The sequence below is a fragment of the Zootermopsis nevadensis genome, unplaced genomic scaffold (genome assembly GCF_977971745.1).
Source record: "Zootermopsis nevadensis isolate Lab colony 2312 unplaced genomic scaffold, Znev_1.0 Znev_ptg000011l, whole genome shotgun sequence".
In the NCBI taxonomy this organism is placed as follows: domain Eukaryota; kingdom Metazoa; phylum Arthropoda; class Insecta; order Blattodea; family Termopsidae; genus Zootermopsis; species Zootermopsis nevadensis.
This window is the reverse complement of record NW_028259143.1, coordinates 15,883,855-15,902,106: the sequence shown is the minus strand read 5'-3', so window position 1 is coordinate 15,902,106 and position 18,252 is coordinate 15,883,855. Positions and strand designations below refer to the sequence as shown.

Here is an 18,252-nt window from a genome sequence, read left to right as displayed (position 1 = left end):
CCAAGAACGTATATGAACAGGTCCCAGTCCGAGAAAAGGATGGAAGGATCCTGTTCATATGGACCTGTCGTCAGACAGAACACTACAAATAAAATAAAAATAACAACGTTAATTTGTAGTGAGCTCCACAAATGGTCTCTGTAGTAACTTGGACGGTGAAGTGGTCATCTGAAACCTGCACTCAACTTATATTAAAAGCGATTATTCTCCGAATGGACGCTGAACGTACCTCGATGTGTATTCCCTAATTCTGCGCACTGAAATCATCGTATGTTAAGCTCCTTTCGGAGGAATGTCTCAGCAGAATTCCGTATATGAAGCCGATACACTTTACGGCCTACAAAATATGTGAATTTTATGGGCTGGAGATTTTTGACGGGATATTGGATGCTTCTGTTCATTTAAAAGAGAAATCTGACGAATTTTCATTCCCAACATATATGCCTTTTTCATTTTATTTGCTAATTTGTACTTTTACATTTTAAGGTAAGGACGCGTTTTTAAATACCATTTTGACACGAGAAATTAACACATGGATTTAATAAGTCGGTAAATTTTCGTCGGATGAAGAAAATTGCGTCTTGGAGTGGGTCACAGTAGCCCGTACTGTTAGAGGTATGAAATTGGTGGTGCTTTGGGCGGGACATATAGCACGCATGAGACAGATGACAAGAACATACAAATTTTTATCAAGTTGAAGAGAAGATTGAGTTGACTGTCTTCTGGGATATTGGGCGATGCAGTCTGATAGAAATTGATCTGACTACACGGCGTAGCGTCCCAGATGGTAGTCAGCAAGAACATGAAATCTCGCCTGCATAGAAGATACCGCTCATCAGGCCTTTAGATTTTGTCCGGAGGTTAAATGTAATTGAATGTGGGCCCGCACTCTGTGCCTCAGGGAGGATGTATACCAGCGGCCGGCTCTTGTAATACCAGTGATAAGCCGTCCTGTTCTGTAAAAGGCGGGGAATTTCTTAACCAGCTGAGGGGCCCTGGGCTTCTTAAAAACTGTTTCCGATAGAGTCGGATTAGAACGGGGCTTAGTTGTGAGCGAAGTTAGGAGGAGACTAAATTCCGGAAATGCTTGCTACTTCTCAGTCCAAAATATTTTGTCTTCCCGTCTGATTTCTAAGAACCTGAAAACTAAAGTATACAAAACAATAATCTTGCCTGTTGTTTTGTATGGGTGCGATACATGGTCTCTCACTCAGAGGGAGGAACACAGATTGCAGGTGTTTGAGAATCGGGTGTTGAGGAGGATATTTGGGCCTAAGAGGGAAGATGATGGGGCGTGGAGAAAACTGCACAATGACGAGCTTAAACATCTGTATTCCTCCCCCAGTATTGTGAGGGTGAAGAATGAGATGGGCTGGGCATGTAACGCGCATGGACGGGACAAGAGGTGTGGAAGCCTGAGGGGAAGAGACCGCTGGGGAGACCTAGACGTAGATGGGAGGATAATCTCAGGCGGGATCTATGGGAGATAGGAGTTGAAGGAGACTGGATTTTGTTGGCCCAGGACAGGGTCCGGTTGAGGGCTTTGGTTAATTCGGTGACGAACCTTCGGGTTCTGTAAGCCATCTGGTTGGTTGGGTCCACTATCTGGGAAGCCTGAAGGGAAGAGACCCCTGGGGAGACCTAGACGTAGATCGGAGGATAATCTCAGGCGGGATCTATGGGAGATAGGAGTTGAAGGAGACTGGATTTTGTTCGCCCAGGACAGGGTCCGGTGGAGGGCTTTGGTTAATTCGGTGATGAACCTTCGAGTTTCATAAGCCATCTGGTTGGTTGGGTTCACTATTTGGGAAGCCTGATGGGACGAGACCTCTGGGGAGACCTAGACGTAGATGGGAGGGTAATGTCAGGCGGGATCTATGGGAGATAGGAGTTGAAGGAGACTGGATTTTGTTGGCACAGGATAGGGTCCGGTGGAGGGCTTTGGTTAATTCGGTGATGAACCTTCGGGTTCGGTAAGCCATCTAGTTGGTTGGGTCCACTATTTGTGAAGCCTGAGGGGAAGAGACCTCTGGGGAGACCTAGACGTAGATGGGAGGTTAATGTCAGGCGGGATCTATGGGAGATAGGAGTTGAAGGAGACTGGATTTTGTTGGCCCAGGACAGGGTCCGGTGGAGGGCTTTGGTTAATTCGGTGATGAACCTTCGGTTTCGCTAATCCATCTAGTTTGTTTGTTAGTTCTTAGTTGTGGGCTAAGTAGCGATAAGCGTTGAGTTAACCTGGCCCGTGCGGTATTTCCGCACACTGCTCATTGCGGGTGGTATCACGAAACAAGTCGGGGGCACATTCGTTTCGGCTGGCTTTGCAGGCCTGTAGCGATAGGTTTCCGTGTTTGCTGTCACGTGGGCATAGAGTCGGTTGTCTCTGAGTCTTCCTCCAATAAGAGTCAACTTAATCGGTTTTAATAAATTTCTGGCAATTTCGAGGTTTCGTGATGGATATGTTACTTGGACTCTGAAATCATTTAAAATCAGACTAACATGGTGGCCAAACTCTTTGAACCACAGTGGTACCTTATATGTCCTGTTTGCTTTAACATTCAGTAAAATGCATTTCGTAGCTTGTGGCAAGCAATTAGGATTTGCGGGCGCTATCAACTTCTGATGTCGTTTCGGTGAAGTGGCGAATAACGAATGAGTATAACATTTCGCACAGAGTAGTTTAGAATTGCACACAAAATTTCAATTCTGACTCTGGTAGGATTCGACCCTAAGGTCATCGCTGTAATTCATGAGCAGATTTTCAGTATATTCTTACCTTATAAGACATAAAAATACTGGATGCCTCGGACTGCTAGTGTGTGTTCTGTTTAATTTGAAAGTCGTCTGTATGACTTGCACGCCGAATTCGTTTAGAATATCGACTAAAAATGTCGATTCGCTCTTGTCGAGGGAAAGTATTTGAGTCGTTTCTTTGTTAGTGTTTGTCAACCACAAATGCCTTATCACAAGCAAACACTAATAAATGCGTACATTAAACAGAAACACGTGAATGCTAAAGGAAACGAAGTACACGGGCTGTAATAAATTTAAATGTTTCCTGGAACAGGGAAATTGTTCTCAGAGGAGGCATTGTTTTTGTTAAATGTGACAAACAATCTGCATATATATCTGCAGCATTGGCTCGCCTGGCCGTAGGACTGTCTATTTGTGTACTGCCAACGCTGAAACTGAAAATTTCTCTTACTTATCTTGTAGGCACACGAGGACCAACATTGCCCAAGGTGGAATGGTAATTTATGTTGCCTTTGAAAACAGATTAGGAATCAAATGTCGAGGTGTCGTCTGGAATAAAGTGTTCTGTACTTTAAAGGTTTCGAAATTAAATCATTACGAGAGACGTCAAATTGTCAAATTTTCAAGAAATTACAACCTCGTGTATTCTTGAGCTGAACTACTGTTCTCTTTGGTCTGATAGAATGAATGTCAGAGAAGTAAACTTATCTCTGTTGAGCCACGAACTTCCACGCCCTGGCTTCAGCAGGGGCACTCAGTGTAGGATGCAAGGGAATTCGATCCATCTCTCGCCAGCGCTTTCCTGGCCAATGTCAAGTAACTAGGTCCGCGCACTATTTTGACAGTGCAAGGAGAAAGGAAGTCATAATACGATCCTTGGTTCACGGGGAGGTTGCCCGGTACACACGTCCGTCCGCGTCCATCTCCCCTCTAACAGCCAGGAATGGCGGACCCCTTCCTGGAACTTCCTTGATCCCAAACACGCAGTGATTGTCCCGAAAAATATTTCGATGGTTCCACGGTTATTATTATTATTATTTAGTGTTCTGTCTGACGACAGGTCCATATGAACAGGATCCTTCCATCCTTTTCTCGGACTGGGACCTGTTCATATACGTTCTTGGCAGATGGTCCAGAACTGGTTTGCCATTGCCTTCTTCTGTGTGTGAATGGAGTAATTGTTGGGATGCCACGGAGAAACCGGGGAAGCCCCCGGAGGTAAACTCCGTGTTACCTAGACCACGGCCTTGCCCAACACAAGTTATAAATTCGGGCACCGCCGGGAATCGAACCCGAGACCCCAGGATTACAAGGCCAGCGTTCTAACCGCTAGACCACCGTGGCGGTTGGTTCCACGGCAAAAAGGTATAATTCTTTAACGCAAGTTTCAGGAAAAGTCTTTACAAGTCGTGTTTTTAATTTTTCTTAGTTATACAAACTTCATAAAAGAATCTGGACGCGAACTTTAAGCTGAAAAACCAGTTTATTCTCTAAATTATAGTCGGCGAGAGATAACTTACCTCTACACCAAGCGATAGAAAAGGATCGACTAAGTAAATCGAGAAATAACTTATAAAGCGGATGTAACGTTCAGGATTATTCCCCTCACATCGACTGATTATTCCACAGTGCAGTATCAAACGCCTCGGGTCTGATTTGCGTTTTCTAAATAAAGCATTTCATATCTGCCCTGATGTTTTAATTACCCGCTCTCTCTCAACACGAACTCTGTTCGATCGGGGGCTCCGGGTAGTTGCGTCCTGATGTCTGGCGCTCTTACGTCACGTGGTGATGCGTTTGGAACGTAACTTTCACGTTATCCCACTTGTTGGATGATTGTCGCCTTCCAAACACTGAACTCTGCAGCCAGCAACGCGTTTTCTGGACGACACGGCGTTGTGGCCTGTGGAGAGCGTCTGAATAGTTCGGAACACGCGAAACAAATCTCGCAATAGCAACTTAACAATTGTGTTTATGTAAATGTCAGGTTCGTTCTCCATGCCTTAATAACGCACTGTCTCCTTTTATAAGGTCAATATTCAATAAGGTTACATCTGTATTCTGTGCAGCCATGTTCAGAGAATATATGATATATGTTTATTCATATATAAAATTCGCAGTGTGGAATGATTCCCTGTTTCTTTTCCCGAACATTCTACTGTGTATCTTTTTGTACATATTTTAAAACTGTCCTTAGTCTACAATCTGTCATACGTTTCTTTGCCTTAACTTTAAACTTCGCCTTTAAGATTAGTTGTGGATGTGTTTTAAGTTTCCGTCGAACCCTCAACCTTCAAGTATGATCAGGCGAGCCGGATAGCACACCATGTTTTAATTGGAGGACGTGGATTTCACCTTAAATTTCGTTTGTTTTCCCCCCTGCAGCGCCTGCAGTGTGATAACGGGCGAGGAGGAAACTAATGAACTAATGAACGTGTATCTCGAGCAACCAACACGCACGTCTATTTCAATTCGAGTAACAGCTTTTTATTTTACCTGAATGCTTTGTGTTCGAGTTACTGCGTTGCGAATGTTAGGTGCGAAGTACAGTCTACAGACCAGGAGAATATCCCTGCTAGGAATTCGATATACGCGCATGCGCGAGATTTCGCTGTGAGTGACGACCGATCCTACAAGCATTCGTTCCACAACCACTGAACGAACAACAGACGACAGGCTTTTATGTGTTCTAATGGGTTCAGCTTTAAGATTACCTCATAGCGGCATTTTCTGTTTAATTGACAGTTAATTGATTGTTGAACGTTCTGTGTTCAAAGTGTGTTAATCATGTGATATGCCTTTCAGTTTGGATATTATTTCGCTCATGATTTTATCCTACTTATATTACTTCCACAAGACGCATTTAATAATGTCTTGGTGTAGCCAAACCGGTTTATGATCGTGCCTAAGCACTTCAAGACGAGAAGCAGTTTACGTGTGAGTTACATTTAAGAGCTGTGACAATAATCCGGGCTCAATTGTTACTTTAATTCGTTTGTTGCTATCAAGATGTGTTATTTGTTAATACGTCATGTCTGTCGTGTGCAACGGAGGCGGCCATTTTGAACCGCTTGTGGTAATATGTGCATGGACTCATACATTGTTTATATGCGTGTGCAAGTCCTCACGTGGTGTCTACACAAAGGTCTATATGAAACTGTGCGAAATTATAAACGGTTTAGAAATGATGACGACACGTAACTATCGCATTTCCCACACGAAAGGTGCCATATTTGAACTACACTAACGCCACTGTCGGTAGGAAAAGGCATGCATTTGAGGAAGTTCACTGGAACGAGTAGCCCAGTTCGTGATGTGGAGTTGGAGGGTTGTGTCGAGCTAGTGGCTGCGGGCAGACGACAGCTCAATTACGTAGCGACATCACTTAACAGGTGAGCAGATCAGTTCACTTGAGACGCATGCGCGAGTGTAGTTTTTTGGTTTGAGTCCCGTAATTTACTCGGCATTCTGCACTTATAGCTGAACAGCAGGCTGGCCTATATTCGGGAGGCACTCGGTTCGAATCTCTATCGTGACGCCCGATATCCTGAGCTAAAATGTCGGTGTCTTCTCTCAGTTCTTTTAAAGAGGTTTAGAATACCTCCTTACTATTTAATGTACTGATACTCTGTTTCGTCTGCAGTTCTGCTTACATTGTTAAATGATGATTTAATGGAACACGTTTTTGTTCCAGCTTTCTTTGGCAAGCAAGTGTCTTGCCACTTTTTTAAAATCGTGGTTCTAGCTGAATCTGCTTATATAAAGAAGATACATTTTCTCAGGAACACCGATTTAGGTTGGCCTGCTGAATTGTGAACACAAATCTCTTCATTTTTAAATCAGCGAGGCATAGAATTTCATTTATTTTATTATTTTCTGATATGAGGACGTTTTTGTTACAAGTTAATAATTTTGTGGGTCTCTCATGTCATAACAGCCAAAATGATTTTGAGATATGAGCACAATTTTTTACTTTTCAAATGCTCGCTATATGCTCAACATTAGTATAACATATTAAATTTGATTACCCTTGTCTTTTTCATTTAATTTTGTACGAGTTCGACACGAATTCCTGTTTTAAGTGTCCTTGTTTCTAAAATCCCCGATGAGTCGGTCTTATGGTTGCGATATGTTAGGTTCTCGCGTGAATAAGGAAGTAGGGACTGTCTTTGGGTTGTTGTTCCGTGTTTTGTCATAGAGATTTACCGACGTTTTAGAGTTGCTTGTTGCTGCCATCGTCAGGACGCTCTGTTGATGGTGGCAGCAAGCATATCTGAAACGTCGGTAAATACTATCATACTATGCTTGTAGCATAACCTCACTCTTAAAATTAAATTTATGCTCGATGTTTTTTATTATAAAGTTCTGTAGAATTAAACTTTTTTTGTTTTGATGTCGTATGTGGCGGTAGAATTAGGCTGTAAATCTGAGGTTACAGTTACTCTTCGGTTTTATCATCTACACGTTGAGGCATACCTGACAGGTATACCTGTACGTGAATATAATTTTTCTGGCATTTTATAACTGTGATCAAAACACTCTGTGCGACTGAACATATTAATTAGTTCGTGCCTTTCATCGTGACGTGGCCCAGGAGTGAAAGTGAACAAAACATCGGATTTCAGTTTTGAAAAATGAATGTACGTGGATTGAAAAGGTGTTGTGATGAATGGAGATGTTTGTTGGGAGTGTTTTCGTCGACAATAAGCAGTCGGGCATCTCCCGTTGCCCTCAAAATGTGCCATGTTACAAAATGAACGCGGAACCTCGGACTTGTAATTATCCTACGATACATTCGTGACTAGATGAGCGACTATTAGCTTGTAAATAATCAGTACAGTCATGCATTTATTATCATCATCGTCTTGTTTATTTTAGGTACTGTCAGCCGCAAATTAATTCGTGACCCAAAACTTTTGTCTTACGAACCATGGAGCGAAGTATCGATGTTTAATCGATAAACTTGTGTACGTCGATTACTGAAAATCTTGAATTCATTAAGGACATCGCGAGTTGCAGTGACCAGAATTATTCGCTTTTATAAGCACACGTACAAAGGCAATAACGGAATTGTAAATATTACTTTTAATTGCCCTTAATTATGCCCCAAAAATCACGTACGTTTAGAGGATAAATAAATATCACAATATAAATATTTGGCTTAGGGTTCTATGAGTAAAAACAAGTCTGCACTGACATAATTTTATCATTGGCTCACCGACTGAGAAAGTAAAATCCCGTGTCCTACATCTGGACTTTGCTCTCTGTTTAAGACAGGCAATGCGCCTTCTGCGATAGTATTTACAAAAGGTCAGTATTACATTGATTTGAATTGTTTATTCACGTCAGACGGAAGTTTTCTGATGCTCTGGTTCGTATTATACGCCTCGACTTTCAGTGTCGATTTAGGTAACGCTAGTTCTTTAATCACCGTGTCTGTGGCTTCCCCTTCAAAAATACGGGAACTCGGAGAATTAATATTTTATTCAGTAAACATATCAAATACTTCCGGTGCAGGTCTGCATCGTCCTTTACCGCGTATTCGTGAAATTCTGAAATGCCACTGCGAAACTTTCAACCTTTTTTATCAACGTAAAGAATCTATGCCCCGTATGATTTGAGGTTTTCATAGCTGTGAGTATGAAGATTCTGTCTTCTGGGTTGTTGCGCTGTGTAGTTCATAGGTCATACTGCCTCGGTCATCAGAGTATGAAGATTTCTGTCTTCTGGGTTCTTGCGCTGTGTAGTCTGGTCGATGTTTACCAACGTTTCAGAGGTCATACTGCCTCGGTCATCAGAGTATGAAGATTTCTGTCTTCTGAGTTGTTGCGCTGTGTAGTCTGGTCGATGTTTACCAACGTTTCAGAGGTCATACTGCCTCCGTCATCAGAGTATGAAGATTTCTGTCTTCTGGGTTGTTGCGCCGTGTAGTAAGGTAGATGTCCAGCAACGTTTCGGAGGTCATACTGTCTCCGTCATCAGAGTATGAAGATTTCTGTCTTCTGGGTTGTTGCGCCGTGTATTCTTGTAGATGTTAACCAACGTTTCGGAGGCCATACTGCCTCCGTCATCAGGGCGATACCGTACTACACAGCGCAAAAACCCAGAATCATATCCTTTCACCGTCTTTGAAAGTCAACACAGCTGTAATCGAAGGTTCCAGTGCTGGAATCTTTACTGTGAAAATGGATCCACGCGGAGTTGTGTTATTTGAATTCTTTTAACATGTTCTCGTTGTGTTCGAGAAGGTCCTTATGGTGGAAGCACCTGTCTTATGCACTGGACCCTTCAATTCAAGGGCTGACTTCAGATCCCGAACCTTTGTTTACACTACCAGAGTATCATTTACTCACCTGTGGCCACCTTGCTGATTCAGTTAGAACTTGAATCTGGAGATCTTCGTGGAGGTGATAATACGTTGATTCCAGTCTGACGTCACATGCTCCAATTTCTTTCGATAATGCAGTAAGAGTGACCTAACGGACTCGTCTGTCATATTTCGCCTTGATTGGTTAATTTCTGTGAATAACCATCACCACTTGATACTAATTCCTCTGAACTTTACACTATTTTCACAAATTTTAATCTGAATAATGTATATTGCTTTAGGAGATTAAAAAGTAAGAACTTTTATTGTGTACGTTTTTAAAATCTAGATCCCGTGATTTGCTGTCGATTCCAGGCATTCCGTGACGGTTACAGACGTTTCATACTGTCTCCTGTCGATTTTACACGTTTTCAACACTTCATTTGCCATTTCTTAACCACGGGAGTCCCCATTCGTTTAACTTCGACTGAAAACTTGAAATATGTACTACGTTCTAAGTGTCGCGTTGGTCACAGTAAAGGCGAAGTTTATTACGTGGGGTTGCATTTCTTGTCGACTCACTGGCCTGGCTTCGTGACTGACTCGTACATTTTGCACCAAGACGTGTACCGAGTGCCGAGCTCTGTCGTCCTACCGCACGCGGGTTCGTTCGAGAACTGGTCCAGCGGCAACAGCATCCCCGGGATGTGCTGGTCTCTCCCCCATCCCCACTCTACTCCTCGCCCCCTCTCCTGAGAATGGCGTGGAAGGGATGGAACTCTTTAAAGAAATCCATCTCACTTAGTTTTCCAATATGCGGGTTAAGAATTGAAGTTCCACGAACCTTGGGATTTTAAATTTGTAATGGGATGGGAATTTGTGAGATGAGATTCGAGATGCGTGTGTTCGCGTGCCGTCTCTAGGATAGGACGCTGTTGTTAAAACTTGTTTGAAATGAACTGTTTTTAAGGGAAGTCTGTATGTCTTCGGCGACTCGAGTCTCATACTGCTAGTGTGTCATCTGCGTCTCCTGCTTGGAGCTGTCTTGTGTGTCCAATCCACGATCTCCTATGCGAAACATAAATATGGCGATGCATGTGAAAGGAAAAATACGTGGTTTGTCCGAAAATCTACATTGCATTTGCAATTCGTGGGTGTGCCTTTAAATACAAGCTCATACGTGGATTACGTATGATGGAATTGAATTTTGTCTGAAAAGGTGTTCATATATTTAATTGTTTTATTTAGCGAAATTGTTACATTTGTAATTGATAGGTTTTGATCTGAGTGGAAAGTACTGTTGAACAGCAAAATGCGTCTTAAAAATTTGTATGAGAATGAAACATGAAAGTGTTTTGTGGGACGAAGTTACGCGTTTATTTACAGATCGATTGTATTAATAACATCGTTAGTTGGGCGCAATTTGTTACGTGGCTTCGGTGTTTTGCGGATCTGTGTTGAAAGCTTTAATTCAAAGCTCTTGTCATGAACGGTCTCGTCGATTTACGAGGCGTGTCCACAAAGTAAGTTTCCCACTCGTCCCGCAGCTAGCAAACCTTATATTGCGCGAAGCGACTGTGCGTACGTGATAGAGCAATGACGTAGCATGGCGCATGCACTAACGGCAGTTCCCGCGTTCTCACAGTAGCATCGTTGCAGCTGTTGAAGATGGAGGTTCTTATTCCAGCTCCCGCCGACTGTGAAGTGCGGTCAGTGATAACGCTAGGCCGCACACGGCTCGACGGACAGCAAGTCTCCTGCAGGAGTTCGGCTGGGAGGTGTTTAATCATCCACCCTACAGCCCGGACCTCGCTCCCAGTGATTTCCATCTTTTCCTACACCTCAAGACATTCCTGTCCGGTCAGCGTCAGCGTTTTGAGAATGACAGAGAGGCGGAGATGGTTGTCACATAGTGGTTCCAATCCCAGGCGGCAGACTTCTACGACACAGGTATTCAAAAGTTGGTCCCACGGTATGACAAATGTCTCAATTCCGGTGGCGAATATGTTGAAAAATAGCTGGACACTTGCTGTATCTGTTGCAATAAATATTTCCGTGAAATTGTGTTTTGTTTCTGTAAACGGCCCCAGGGAAACTTACTTTAAGGACGAGCCTCGTACTTGTCTCCGTCCCAGAGACAATTCTTCCGAAGGGTTTAGAACTTATTTCAGGAATTGTCGACTTTAATGCGAAAAATACTCATATTACGCGTTGTGTTATAAATCGCAGTGCATCGGTGTCATGTAATTTTGTTTGAATCATTTCCTTCCATGATATGGACTTCATGGAATTGAGAAACAAATGGAAAATTGAAGGACGTGAGGAATACGGAGGAAAAATAGTTCTTTTTCTGCTCTGTAAACGTAGGGGGTCTGCAGTGGCCGCTTGGTCGCTGGGACCGTGGGTTCGAATCCCACTCAAGCCATGGATGTTTTTCTGTGTTGTGCTGTCCTGTGTACAGGTAGAGGCCTTGCGACGGGCCGATCCCTCATCCAAGGAGTCCTACCGAATGTCTATAGATCGAGCCAACGAAAAGTTGGGACCCCTCAGTGTTCAGGAACTTGAAGAACGGGTCATTCCCGGTATCCCAGTGAAGATTCTTGATGTTGGCATACGTTTTAATGCTGTTTTAAATTGTAAGCATTTGTGTTGTTGAACTGGTTTTTTTTTTTTTAGAATTTCCGCTTGTAACTCGTTCAAAGAGCAATTGGAAATGTATTGAAAATAGCATTTGTAGTTGATGTGTCATGATGTTCGTTTAGATTCCTCCTTTGTACGCATGCTCAGGATGTTTGATTACTGACATACATCGTAAGTGTTGGATAGACAAATAAATGGAATGAAAATAGGGTTTATGAGTCGTTTTTCCTCTTATGAGGCCGCCATTACCGAGATCAGCTGTCTGAACGTATTTGAAATATCTTCTATAAAAGTTCGTTTACTGCAGTTGGAAGTCTAGATGAATTTGTCATTATTACGTGCGGTTAAACTGTTTTATACACAGAATTCGCGGGTTTAGAAGAATGGTAAAAATTAGAAACAATTAGGCAGGGGTGTAAACTTTGGCATTGGAGCCTCTTGAACCGGCGTTCATAGTTTTAAAGCATTCCTTGTATTTTAAGATAGTTATGCTACCTAAATTAATGTTAGTAAATAGTTGTACCGCCACGGTGGTCTAGCGGTTAGAACGCTGGCCTTGTAATCCTGGGGTCTCGGGTTCGATTCCCGGCGGTGCCCGAATTTATAACTTGTGTTGGGCAAGGCCGTGGTCTAGGCAACACGGAGTTTTCCTCCGTGGCATCCCAACAATTACTCCATTCACACACAGAAGAAGGCAATGGCAAACCACTTCTGGATCATCTGCCAAGAACGTATATGAACAGGTCCCAGTCCGAGAAAAGGATGGAAGGATCCTGTTCATATGGACCTGTCGTCAGACAGAACACTAAATAAAATAGGTTTGAAGGTTTTTAGGTTATTTTAACTTAAAATCTTCTGAAGATTTCTGTCTTCTGAGTTGTTGCGCTGTGAATACAGAAATCTTCATACTCACCGCTGTGAAAACCTCAAATCTTAAAATCTTCTGATTTATATTAATAATTATTGTACATCAAATGAGACTGAGAGCTGATATTCCATGCCATAAACGACGTTCTCGTGGAATTCTTGCGTGGAATAAAAAAAACACACAGTTGTATTATTGTAAATATTATAGTTTAATTTGTGTTATTTAATGATACAGAGGCTTTGGCTGAACATTTTTTTTTTGTAAAAATTATCGGAATTATAGGATGCCCCTATTTATTTAATAATAGATTATGTTCAGAATGTTCATTTACTTAATTACACTGCAAATACACGGATAAACACTAGACAGGTTTTTTTGCCTGACTCCAGTATCAAGAAGTTGAATATAAAGTCTTCTTAGGGCTATCGCCGACGTTTCGGGCACCATCTCTGTCCTCATTTTCAAGGCTGTTGACTGTGGATCGTAGCGCTAACTAGTTCAAACCAGTGATGTAGTCAGTTACATACAGCTCTTGACTCTAATTGGCTAATTCAAAGACTTCGAGGCACTGAAGGTCCTCGCACATCTATGTCTCTTAAACACTTGGTTAAGTGCCATGAATTTGAAGTGTCCATCCCGGTAATACCCCTTGTAGGCGCTTTGGGGAAGGGAAGAGGTACATCTCATACTCATTCTTGACCTCGGCACTAGGAGGGGGTGAATGGTTAGCGTCAGGCCCCGGCCGGCTTTACCCCCGAGAAAGTACCCCAGGTACCCTTTGGACAGGACGCTGGGTGGGTCACAGATGAGGTCTGGACGCAGAGAGAAGAAACCTCTGTCCCCGTCGGAGGGCTGAACCCCGGTCGTCCAGCCCGTAGCGAGTCACTGTACCGACTGAGCCACGCCGGCACAATTTTGAAGAGAAATTAAAATAAATCAGAGTTAACGAAATAATAACAAAATATATCCTATGATCAATTTTATCTAATTTGGAACGTTAGACCACTTACAGCCAAATTTGTAAGTGGTGTTTCGCCTTTATAAATTATGAATTAAAAAGCTCTCCACTCCTCTCCGCATTGAACCGATCTGTCATCGTCCATTTTTCGGAAGACAGACGGGACCACTGAAACGTCGACAGACATCTAGCAGACTATATGGAACAAGGACACAGGAGAGAGTTACCTCCATAATCCTCGCCTTGAGAACCTGAAATTTATGACTCCTGAAGTGAGTGGAGCCTGAAATGTAAGTCAAAGATATAAATAAAAATAAAATATGGATAATCGGACAATAAATTAAAGAGAACGGTCACTGAACGAAATCGGTAATGCTGAAGGGATTTATGGAATTGAATTAACTGACCATTCGAGTGTGTTAATTTTCTTCGGAATTACAATTATAATTTAACCTAAAATTTGTTAATGTACATTGTCTCTGAGAAGAGAATGTCTGTTTATCATTAATGGATATTATGAACCAGTACAGGGACTGGACGACCGGGGTTCGATCCCCGACAGGGGTCGAAGATTTTTTTCCCTCTAGCCTCTGCGTCCAGACCAGCTCTGGGGCCCACCCAGCCTCCTCTACAATGGATACCGGGGGGTCCTTTCCCGGGGGTAAAGCCGGCCGGGGCGTGATGCTGACCACTCACCCCCATCTAGTGCCGAGGTCAAGGAAGAGAGGAGCTATACCCTCCTCTCACCCCAAGCGCCTATTTGGCGTATTGTGGGACAGATTTACTTTTGTTTTTACGAGATGGACATTGTCTTCAATTACTTCTTCTCCGGGAGCTACAAAGTTCTTCGTCAGCGGAATCCTTTCGATCGAATGTTTGTCGGCAGAGGTTCCCACTTCATTCGGTATTCAAGTGAAACTCCTCCAATTGTGGAATTTCTCTCTTCCAATGCGATCCGCGACTTTTCTGCCTTAGTCAACAGCATTCTTTCTCACCACCCTTATGACATCGACTAACGTCATTAAACATTCACCGTATATTTATATTCCCTGAAAAACCATTAAACAACATATAAGTTAAGTATATCAAAGACTTTGCAATACTCAGAATAGTTAGATTAAAAAATAGTTATGATTTGAAGCTTGAAGTTTTTCAAGTGGTAACACCAGTGAACCAGACACGATAAAATATCTTTCACTTCGTAATCTTTGAAATTATCAACTGACGGCTGTATGACACGATATTGACTCACCCTCTCTCTCTCTGGCGTACAACTAATTCTAATTTAACACATTAAATGTACCACAAACGAAATGTGTTCGGGGAAAATTAAATATATTTTGATTCTATTCCTTAGTTCGCATACCAGATGCAGTAGGATTAGACAACGACAAGTTTTGTGTCTGGTCATTGCACTGATTTGCTCCAGTGTCACGCCCACCTTATAGCATTGAATAGATTTCATAAATACGTAATTATTTGTAAGTCCGCGTTGTCCTGAACAGGTAAGCGAAGAACGTCACCTGGAAACTTAATAACGAATACAAGAGAGGATAACGAACATATTAGAAAAATTGACAGTGGATCCACGGTTCCGGAGCATTTGACGTAAATACGTCTATACGGAAAGGAAGTTTATATATTGGCTTTATTCTAAATATTTCCTTTATACATGCTTTACAATTGAGTAAAGTTTGATTAAGACATTGCTTATTTAACTTGAATTAGTTACGCTTAAGATGGGTCTGTGGTAGCTGAATGTAATGTTTCATAGGTAACAACAATTCCGAGTAAACAGATGACGTTTCTAGGTAACAACAATGCCGAGTAATGTAACGTTTCCTAGGTAACAACAATGCCGAGTAATGTAATGTAATGTTTCCTAGGTAACAACAATGCTGAGTAATGTAATGTTTCCTAGGTACCAACAATGCCGAGTAAACACGACGTTCCCTAGGAACACTTGTTACACTTTTTGCCGAATGACCCTTCCTTATAGACGTATTTACGTCAAAATTGACAATGGAACCACGGTTTCGGAGAATTTGACGTAAATACGTCTCTGTATTTAAATTATATTTACGTCTCTGTAATGTAATGTAATGTTATCTTCAATGTCATCCATCTTGTTACGAAAGCGGATTGTTGACGGCAGTAATGTAACACAACAATGTCGAATAAACAATGACGTTTCCTAGGTTACATAACAATGCACGCAAAGCTAACCATTGTTGTCGATTTGTTGATACGAATCTTACACATTTTTGTTACACGTTTTCGTTACACTTATTTGCCGAATGACCATTCAATATAGACGTATTTACGTCAAAAGTGAATAAAACTGGACAATTAGAAATCCAGCTACAAGAAACGGGAGTTCCTAAATTTCGCTCGTCACAAAATATTGTTACGGAGATAAAATTAATTAAAATGAGATCGACAGAACGTGTAGCATGCTTTTTCAGATGACAAATAACTTACACAAAGTTTCAGTACAAAAATCTGAAGGTTAGAGTCCACGTAGATGGGAGAATAATATATAAATGGATCTTGGATAAGTAACGTGTGGATTGGATGCAGTTTTTTTTAAAAAAAAATAGGGTCTTGAGACGCGACGAGATGATAAAATTCCTGCTTAATCAATCATCAAAATATTGTTACGAAGTTTCGTAGGAACAGACATTCACTGTCATTTGTCGAGTTGGGGATTTGTGACTTACCATCAATTGGCAGCCCTGGTCTGTTGTCCTGAGAAATTGTGCTGTGTGGTAAAATCTGTAACATCTTCTTTTGCATTAGTCGTGCGTAAACTCCGTTTCGTGGTCATTCTATCGAGTCTTTAAAAAGTCGGTTCAGTCTGTGAAATCGAATCTAGTATAACCAGATTGACTCACGAAGGCCAACATACAAAAGAAAACACACAGCCAAAACGTAAACGGGTACGAACTTGCGAACCAAACTAAACCGACACACACACCCACAATAACACCTGCGACACCACCAGCAACACACAAGAACACAATCAAATCCTCACAGAAATCTTTAAGCCGACTTTGTTCCCACCATCGGCTTCTCGTTTCATGTTCTCTGTTTTCTGTAGGAAATTCTTCGCGTTGATCCCATGAAGATTCACCGTCTCCTCCGTCGTTGCTCATCGTAGAGACACTAAAATGTCAAGAATCACACAACCGCTTGAAAGCTGTCAGTAAACAGAGTAACAATAGCAACCAACAAACAACTCGACTGAACCGACAATGTGCAAAAACACTGCTCATTGTCGCTTGTTGTTGTTTTCTCGTTCCATTGTTGCCCGTTATTTGCACGATGCGAATGAAATGCGGAGATACAGGCCTGTCCCAAGTCCGTCTGGTGTAATATTTCTACGTAGGCCTACAATGTAGTATAACAACATGGCGGATGCGCGAAAGAACAAAAATTACTTGACCGCGGTTAGATTCCACGCATTGTCACAGAACTAAAGCGTTTTGGGCCTGGTGATAAATCATTTTCATTATTTAAAGGAAACGTCAAGAACGCGTGATTTGTATTGTGGTCTAGAGGTTAGAACGCTGGCCTTGTAATCCTGGGGGGTCTCGGGTTCGATTCCCGGCGGTGCCCGAATTTATAACTTGTGTTGGGCAAGACCGTGGTCTAGGCAACACGGAGTTTTCCTCCGGGGGCTTCCCCGGTTTCTCCGTGGCATCCCGACAATTACTCCATTCACACACAGAAGAAGGCAATGGCAAACCACTTCTGGATCATCTGCCAAGAACGTATATGAACAGGTCCCAGTCCGAGAAAAGGATGGAAGGATCCTGTTCATATGGACCTGTCGTCAGACAGAACACTAAATAAATAATAAGATGAGGTCGTCTAGCGGTTAGAACGCTGGCCTTGTAATCCTGGGGTCTCGGGTTCGATTCCCGGCGGTGCCCGGATTTATAACTTGTGTTGGGCAAGGCCGTGGTCTAGGCAACACGGAGTTTTCCTCGGGGGGCTTCCCCGGTTTCAATTACACCATTCACACACAGAAGAAGGCGATGGCAAACCATTTCTGGATCATCTGCCAAGAACGTATATGAACACGTCCCAGTCCGAGAAAAGGATGGAAGGATCCTGTTCATATGGACCTGTCGTCAGACAGAACACTAAATAATAATAAGATGATGTGGTCTAGCGGTTAGAACGCTGGCCTTGTAATCCTGGGGTATCGGGTTCGATTCCCGGCGGTGCCCGAATTTATAACTTGTGTTGGGCAAGGCCGTGGTCTAGGCAACACGGAGTTTTCCTCCGTGGCATCCCGACAATTACTCCATTCACACACAGAAGAAGGCAATGGCAAACCACTTCTGGATCATCTGCCAAGAACGTATATGAACAGGTCCCAGTCCGAGAAAAGGATGGAAGGATCCTGTTCATATGGACCTGTCGCCAGACAGGTGAGAGAGAGGGGGGGGGGGAGAGAGGGTCAGACGTACGCGCCTCCACGTGTCTCAAGTTCACGATTTTCTAAAGAATGCGTTTGCAATTGAAAATACATTATTTCTTTTAAGTAGTTACACCCGTGGTATGATTATGTCAAAAATAAATATCAAACAGGTTACGGGTCACAGTCCGAACACCTTTCAGCTGCCAGGTCAAATTTTCAACGTACAAACGGTTACATTTGATTACTACAGAAATTGCCGGTAATGAAATCAGGACAACCGACGGAGCACGTAATTG

The 18,252-nt window shown here is 42.5% G+C and overlaps 2 protein-coding genes and 1 long non-coding RNA gene across 4 annotated transcripts in view; 1 reads left to right on the top strand and 2 right to left on the bottom strand.

Moving 5' to 3' along the window:
* Nucleotides 1–9,773, bottom strand: part of LOC110831392 (uncharacterized) — a 79,787-nt gene extending 70,014 nt beyond the window's left edge. For both annotated transcript variants that reach the window (XM_022067319.2, XM_022067320.2), the window contains exon 1: nt 9,108–9,773. The gene's annotated coding sequence lies outside the window, so the exon portion shown is untranslated. The remainder of the gene's footprint in view (nt 1–9,107) is intronic.
* The window catches only part of LOC110831388 (midasin), a 293,633-nt gene that overhangs the window by 123,294 nt on the left and 152,087 nt on the right, over nt 1–18,252 (top strand). The window lies entirely within an intron of this gene.
* Nucleotides 12,757–16,835, bottom strand: LOC110831393 (uncharacterized). Its single transcript, XR_002543573.2, has 2 exons — nt 16,248–16,835; nt 12,757–14,576 (listed from the first exon to the last, which is right to left on the bottom strand). It is a non-coding gene; the product is annotated as an uncharacterized LOC110831393 (long non-coding RNA).